Genomic DNA, 7,904 nt, shown 5'->3' on the forward strand with positions numbered 1-7,904 from the left:
CCAGAGCTCTGTGCTCCTCCCCAGGCTCTGGGAGCCAGGCGCAGGTCCAGGCAGACCCCAGCCTTAAAACCCTGGGCAGGTTTGATCCAGCAGATCCTCCTGTAGCATGAAAGTCAGCAGGGGGCATTCACCACCCCCCCATGATGGGTTTTCACCTCTGCTCTGCTTTATGCACCTAGGACTATCTAAACACAGGGACTGCCTGGACTGGCACCCACCCCCGTGCCAGGCAGATGAAGGTGGGTACAGGGATGCTTGCCACTGCTTGATGCATCACCCATCAAAGCCCTCCTGCCAGTGGGGCTATCTCCAGCTCCCACCAATGCCAGAGTCCTGACTACGCACCCTGCCAAGGAACCCCTGGGCAAGGGCTATAGCTGTCAGCTCATGCTGCACCACAACAAAGTGGTGCTGGATGCAGGGAGGGGAGACCTGGTGCTGTGCACCCTGTGCAGCCCATCGCTTGGCATAGACAGAGGTGGGGGACCAGCAAGGTGATGGGAGCTTGCACCTCTTGCTAGCCCCAGACCCAGCACCCTGGCCCTGCTGGCACCTCTGCTGAAGAGGGAATGAGCGTGGTAGGGAGAGAGAACAGGGATATTACGTCTCACTTGTTATCGTGAATTACTTCCCTGTAGAGGAATGAAGCTGGGATAATTGATAATAGACAGCTGTGGGCTGGCTTCAGGGGTGGCGGGTTGGCCAATGTAGATAAGGTGCAGCTGTGGCTGGTTCTGTTAAGGGGTTGGGCAGCCAGGGAAAAGAGAGAGGAAGAAACAAGAGAAGAGAGAGTGTGCCCTGGATGAGGCTAGACTAGGAGAAGGCAGCAGAGGGACTGGCATGAAGAGTGTGATGGTATGTGGTGGTAAAAGACCTTGTTGCAGCTTGATAGTTTGGAGAGTGCTGCGACACTTCCCCAACTGCTCCTGCAGCCTGCCCGTGGCTCGGTGGGGCCCCAGGGCCCGCAGAGGCTGCAGGACAGCCGCTCTGCTCCCAGGGCACGGCTGGCAGCACTACAGGGAGCTGCAAGGTCACAGCAGGGTTTGGGGCTGTGATTCCCTTCCATCAGCACCAGGCTCCTTGGGCACAGGTCCTGCCACCATGGGAAGGACTGAGGGAACTCCCAAATCATTCTGCAGAGCTGAAGTCATGCCTGGGGGACCCAGAGTGGTCTGGTCCCTCCAGCGATCTCCCAAAAAGCAGCATCTCTCTGAGACAAATGTGTTGTCTTAGCTGCCCTGGACCACAAGGCTCAGGTGTGCTACTTGGACTAAGAAAAAGTTGGGCTGCAGCACAAGCAGATAGAGAACCCTGGCAAGGGCTCTGTGAGGTGCTCAGCACCCTGAGACTTCAGAGAGAATGACACCAAATACTGTCCTCATCAGGTGCTGCCACTGTGCTGGTCCTGTGTCCCACCCCACCGCAACCTCCTCTCCTCCCCGGGATGAAGCATGCTGCCTGCACCCTGCCTGTTCCAGCCACGTGGTCCTTCCCTGGAGGCCCCCTCTCCCACCTGGGCTGCAGCTTTCCCCAGGTCCCTCCAGGACAGATCCTGACACACACACCCCAGCAAGGTCAGACTGCCTGGAGAGAAGAGGATGAGCAAGAGAGAGAGAGGGGACTCCTCCCCAGCCCCTGGCCAGAGTGGCTGGTGGTGTGATGGATGTTGTTGCATGGGAAATTTCTTTTAGTATCAGTGTCACAACAGATGCAAACGGTTATTCACAGCGCACCTGTGCGCAGCCCACAGGGGATGGAGCACAGGGCCTCAGGAGCATGTGGCTCTCATCCCAGCCCTACCTCTGGCAAGCCCAGTACTGCTGTGACTCGGTTTCCCCGACCTGTGGGAACCTGTGGGGGAAGAACTGCTCAAGGCAGAGGAGTGTCACTCAGTGATGAAGCAGCATTATGATTCACAGACCACAAAGATGAGAAGATCAGACCTGATCTCATGTGCAAAACAAGCCAAAGGCTGGACTGCCCAGGCTTTGCTCCCACTGGAGTGTGAGGGTTTATTTTAGAAAAGGAGTCAGTTTTGAATTAAATAAAAAATCCCGCCTCTGTGATGCAGTGTCCCTGCCCAGGCTTGAGGGGGCTAATCTAGTGTTTACTTGTCCTGCACAGCATCCTTTTCCTTGATTCACCCTTTCCTAAGCAACAGGATGGGTCATTGGGAAAGCAATCTGCAAACCCTAGCCACGTGGAAAATGATCTTCCATCTCTGCTGTCTCCAAGGGCTGCAGGGGCCCTGAAATCCAGCACATTCCCAGTCCCCACCCCTTTCTCCTGGGGCTGTGTGCAGCAGAGAAGCTGGCAGGAGCGCTGGCCAGGTTCAACGGTGTGCACTGCTGAGAGTGGATCTCCTGGGGCGGTGGCGTGGGGTCCCTGAAATACGGGCATTTGGGGGCTGTTCAGAGGCAACTGTTTCTTGTCTGCATGCAGCCCTGGGACACTGAAATGCTTGCTCTTGTGCAAAGTCCATGGGTGCAGCACAGCTCCCTCCAGGTACCTGATCCAAGGGGATTGCGGTCCAGGAATGCCAGCATCCCAGTGAGCTTGTTTACTGCAGAAACAAGGGTGAGCCTCACCATGCGCCTTCCTGCAAGGTACCAGGTATCAGCTCTCAATTGTCTGTGGGTGGTCGACCCAAGGTACAGATTAACTGTGCTATCAGCTGAGCAGGCACTGCCTCGCATCTGGCACTGCATCAAAGTTGTCTGTCCTCCCGCAGCTGGCTGGGAAGCACAGTTCAGGGACACCCAGTGCATTTACAAGAGGCAGCCCAGGCACAGCAGGGCCACTGCAGACCTAGCTGTGGTGACAGTCCTGCCGAGCCTGCCAACCTGTGCTACAGGTGCCCTGAACCCCTGGCAGCCATCTCTGTACCTCCTGGGGCTTCCCACTACCAATGGAAATGTAGTCCTAACTGCTTACTTTTAGTAAGGGGCCACACTGCCAGCCTCCCTGCTGCTTTGAACAGTGGAGGTGATAAACGTGTAGCACCTTCCGTGGGGAGGTCAATGAGAATGGGCAGGCAGTTAAAATGCTACCAGGGAACACTGGAAACCTGCCACAGGATGATCAAGGGTTTTCTGGGCGAGTCTCCTGGCCCAGGGTGCTGCTCTTGCTCTTCTCCCACAGGGCTGCCTTGTTCACACACCTGCAGTGCCCATGTCCCAGCCACGGGGCAATGAATGCAGTTATCACCCTTCCCCTTTTCCAATCATGCTTTATAGATACTGGAGCTGTGAATGGAAATTCCCTGAACAGCCTGTCTGGCCCCGCTGGCTCAGCAGGACCTGCTCCTCACCACCTTACCCACCACAAACGCTGGCAAAAGTCACTGGGAGGGTCTCAGGAAGGAGTGAGTGACAGGACGGGGCTGAGGAAGAGCAGTGCTCAGCAGCCTCAGCACAGCCAGTATCCCAGCCTCACTGCTCACTCCCTGCTCATCACGGCGAGATGGCACAGTGGGACACAAGGGCTGTCAGCCCAGAGCATCCAGAGCTGTCACTGTCACCAAGCCCTGTCCTGTCCCATGTGTCCACTGCAGCAAGACCTGATGGCTGAAGCCCTGAGGGCAGCTCACAGCCCCCCCAGGCCAGACCACAGGGGCTGCGTGTAGGGGACTGTCGAGCAGCCCCATCACCCCCACCATTCAAGTACCCCATGCTGTTTGGAGTTACCTGGGAGCTGTGACCCCCTCAGCTTGCCTGTCCCATACTTTCTGTCTCCCAGAAGAAAATCTGCCCAGGGCTGCCCCATGCCTGGGCTGCACAAGCCGTTTGTGAGCGCTCTGACACAAGGATGAGCAGTGGGGTCCCTTCAGCCCTTTGTAGAGATGCTCTGGCCAGTAAAAGGCATCAGCCCCGCCTGCCCTCGAGAGGAGAGCGGGTGTCATCAGGCACAGCCTCCCCAGAGCCCTCCAGATGGGTGGGAGATCTGCCCCACCAGGTTCCGGCTGCTTTGTGCACCCTGGGAAATCTTGACAGCTCCACAAAACTGCAGCCACGGGGCAAATTGCAAGGAGGTGCCCAGCCATCGGGGATGGAGAAAGGCATTGCTCCACGTGGAGGGACTGCAAGAGGAACTGAGCCGGGCTGAGACCCAAGGGTTGGCCATCACCTTGCCATGTGGGTGGCTAAGGGACAACGATCTGTGGAAAGCCCTATAGGATCCAGATATGCCGTGCTGCTCCCACCACAACCATGGCTCATTGTGGGAGGTTCCAGCTGCAACAGCACTGTGGAGGGCAACTTGCACCCCATGGATCCCTGGCACTGGGAGTGGGAGCTCCTGCAGCCTGGGGCAGCACAGGGCAGGACAGGCACATCCCCTCAGGGCCCCCTGGTCCTACCATGGGTTCCAGTGGCATGGTGGGTGCCAGGGGCCCGGCATTTCCTGCTCAGTGGTGGGAGGGAGGGATGGCCGCGTTCTGCTCACCTGCACCAGGTGCAGCTCCACCCCGGCCTGCTCCGGCCAGGGGTGCAGGACCTACTGTGATGGGGTTCCCATGAACCTCCCTGGAGCCCACAGCCTCCACAGCCTCCCACTAATGGTTCATCCCACTTGGTTTTGCAGCCGGAAGGGACCAGAGGCATCACTGCTTGCTCTGCAGAAGTTCTGGGGACAGGGCTGCACTCAGTAGGGTGAGACAGGACGTGTGGCTCATGGAGAGCTGGGTGCAGGGTGTGCACTGGCGTGGTCCCTCTAAGCACCAAACGTCTGCTGGGATGTGGTCTCCTGCTGGGCTCCCCACACGCCTGTGGTTAAGCCACGTTGCAGGAGCAGCCTGGTGCTTTCTCCAGCTGTGGGGGACATGCACAGGAGGGACACGAGGGCTGCAGCTGATCCCAACCCCACTGCAGAGCAGTGTGAGGAGGCAGGCAACGGTACCAGGCTTCCACCCAGCGCTGAAGGCCAGTGGGCATGAAGGCACGAGGAAGAAAGGAGGAGTGGTACAAAGGGACACATAGGGGTCTGCTGTTCCCCCCAGGCTGAACAGCATCCAAGTGGAAAGGAAGGAGTCATTTCAGGAATGGCTCCATCTCCCTTTCCAGGTTATCTTTCATGTCTGCATCCCACAAAACACCCATTATTGTCACCCTGCTTCCCCAGTTAGTGTCTGCACTCTCCTGGCCTGTTTGCCGGGAAAACCAGACAGCCAAATAAGGAGCAGAAATTGTGATTCAGTTTTCCTGGGAGACAGACCGTTGCCGCCTTCACAGGGGCTCAGCGTCAGCAGTAGTAGCAGCTGCTGAAAGACCTCAACTTAAAACTGTGATCTGTCCATGAAAGATTCAGTATTTTTCCCCCAGTTCCCCTGTTCCAGCCACTGAGTCATCTTCTATTCTTGTTAGAGTTTCTGTCTCCTCTGCATCTTCCAGGGGACACTGGGTTAGATCCCTGATCCTCTGCTATACACCAGCTTCTGTCTGTCTCTCAGGATTACGTGTGTTTCTTTCATGGCTGATGCATGCCCCTGCCTTTCTTTGGCCATTGCCATCATGCTGCATCTGGAGCCAGCTGTTTCTAACTTCTAGAATAGAGCAGGCTTCTCAGAAGAAGGAAATACCTGTTGAACCAGGACTATCCCCAAAAATGCAGCGAGGAAGGGAGAGTGGAGAAAGGAACAGACCTCAAATACAGGTTCAGCAGAATTAACTCTTCAACGGAGAACACTTTTGCAAGATGGGTATGGGTTGTGAATTGTCCAGTGATCCACTAAGCTGGTGATCCCCTCTGAAAGACTGCATAAAGTCTTTGTGGGGTGACTGCAATCGAATCTAAGTTGGGAGGAAAAAGGAAGCTCATCATAGGAGGAAACCAAAGGAAGAAAGAGTCATGCTGCTCGGTGAATGTGGTCGCCTTCAATTCATGACATCTGCCAGACTGCTGCTGTGCTCCTGCGGCTGTGAAAAGTCCTAGACCTTGCAAGAGAGACAATTAAAATCAAGCAGTCTCTGCAAATGAACAGCATTGCTACAGATGTTTCTGGGTCAAGGAATTAACTGTAACTCCACACAAAAGAGGGAAATGGAAGAGGTATTTTTATTTTGGGTAATTTTGGCGGTCTTGTTTATGGTAGAGCTTTGCAAACAGTTGGCCCAGGGCAACAGGGTGACTAGTAATCAGAGCTGGGAAATCAGTATAGCGTGCTACGATGCACAAAACAACCAGGAGGTGGAGGATTAGACTCTTCCATCTGTACTTTCTCCACACAGACTGAATCCTGTAAGAAACCCCCAAGATACCTAAGATATTTGCAACTTCCACTGTAGCCTAGAGGCCCCCAGAGCAAGAGTCACAGAGCAGCCCAGACCTTTGTCACTGGCTGGATTAAGATATCTCTGTGCAGCTCAGACTGTGGTTCAAGGCTTCTACCTCATTCACATGGTTTCCCCTGCTTTGGCTGGAGATGTTCCTCAAGGCCAGCAGCTCTCCACTTGCACCAGGAGTGCTACCAGCCAGGCAGCCTGGCATTGCAACACTGTCAAGGCCTCAGGATGATTATTCTCAGGGCCCAGTCCAGTACATGACCTACAAGCACACAGCATAAGCCAGCAAGACTGGGAAAAGCAGGAGATCTTAATCAGGAGAACTGGAGAGACACTGTTTTCTGAAGATGCTTGCAGCCTGCCAGGGACAGTGGTCCCTGGGTGATGGGGAGCACAAGTGTGAATCTGCCCCTCCAAAGGGAAGACGTGAACTCAAGACTTGCCCAGCTTTACCAGCTATGTAGTCAGATACGTAATCATCAGCATTATCAATGGCTGCTTTGGAAGAGAGGACTGAACCCTGTTCCCTGCTAAAAGGGAAGCTGGACTTTTTGACCCAGAAAATGTGTTGGCATCAGGACATCACATAGCTCCGGAGTGAGACAACATGCAAATCTCTGCAGCAATCTGATGGTCCAGCATCCTGGGCTCCCTACAGAGCATGCCAGTGTAGTGGACTTGCAGGCAGGCTCCCAGCTCCTTTCATACTAGGTAAGACAGGAGTATGTGGCCAAGAGGTGGGAGCCACTCTTTCCTTGGTGTGACTGTCCCCTTGATACACGGCAGGATCAGATCCGTTGCTTTGTGGCTTCATATTGCTTGAACAGAAGGTACTGAAGCAATCGTGGTTTGGTTTTGAGTGCTGTGCTAGCTCAGCGCTTGTTTCCCACCTGGGAAAAGCTCAATGCCCTTGTGCAGTTGAGGTGCTAGCTGCAGGTGCCTGTGGCTCTGATAGTTTCTAATGAAGCAGCTTGTTCAGAAAAAGGAAATTTCTCTGTGGAAATCAGTAAAGGAGTAACAACAGGAACCTGTTAGCACAGCTGCTTCACTCCAGCCAGAGCTGTCTCAGAGCTGGGTGGAGGTAAAGTATTGCACAGCCTCAGGAAGTTTGTTTCTCGTTGCTACGTTTCCTCCCAAAACTCACCTTTCTGAAGAGTTGAGTTTATCTCAGCCATTCTGATCTCACCACAACATGCTGGAGGGGAGGAGGCTGGTTTTTCTCTGCAGCCGTTTAACTCACAACATACAGTCACATCCTCATAAAATGAAACCACTGCTCCACCTACTACTGTTTCTTTCAAAAAAGGGTGAACAAAACACAAAGTAGAATAACTTCAGGGCAAAGATCTGTGAGCACGGCTCAGTCTTCAAACAGATCAAAATGCCATGCTTTTTCCTTCTGTAGGCCTTTTCCCAATAAAATAGAGAAACAACCCCGAATTTATTCCCATTTCCTGATCACTTCCAAAAATTCTGCGTGTCACATCTTTGACATGAGAGCTTTTTGGGCTGACAGCCTCTGTGTAGTGCTCTTGTTTGGCTCGCTCGAGCTGAGTGGGATCAGGCTGACCTGCTGGTGCATGCTGGTGCACTGGACACCTTCAAAGCAAACCTGGGTGCTGAGGA

This window comes from Falco biarmicus, chromosome 2 (assembly GCF_023638135.1).
Source record: "Falco biarmicus isolate bFalBia1 chromosome 2, bFalBia1.pri, whole genome shotgun sequence".
NCBI classification, from domain to species: Eukaryota; Metazoa; Chordata; class Aves; order Falconiformes; family Falconidae; genus Falco; species Falco biarmicus.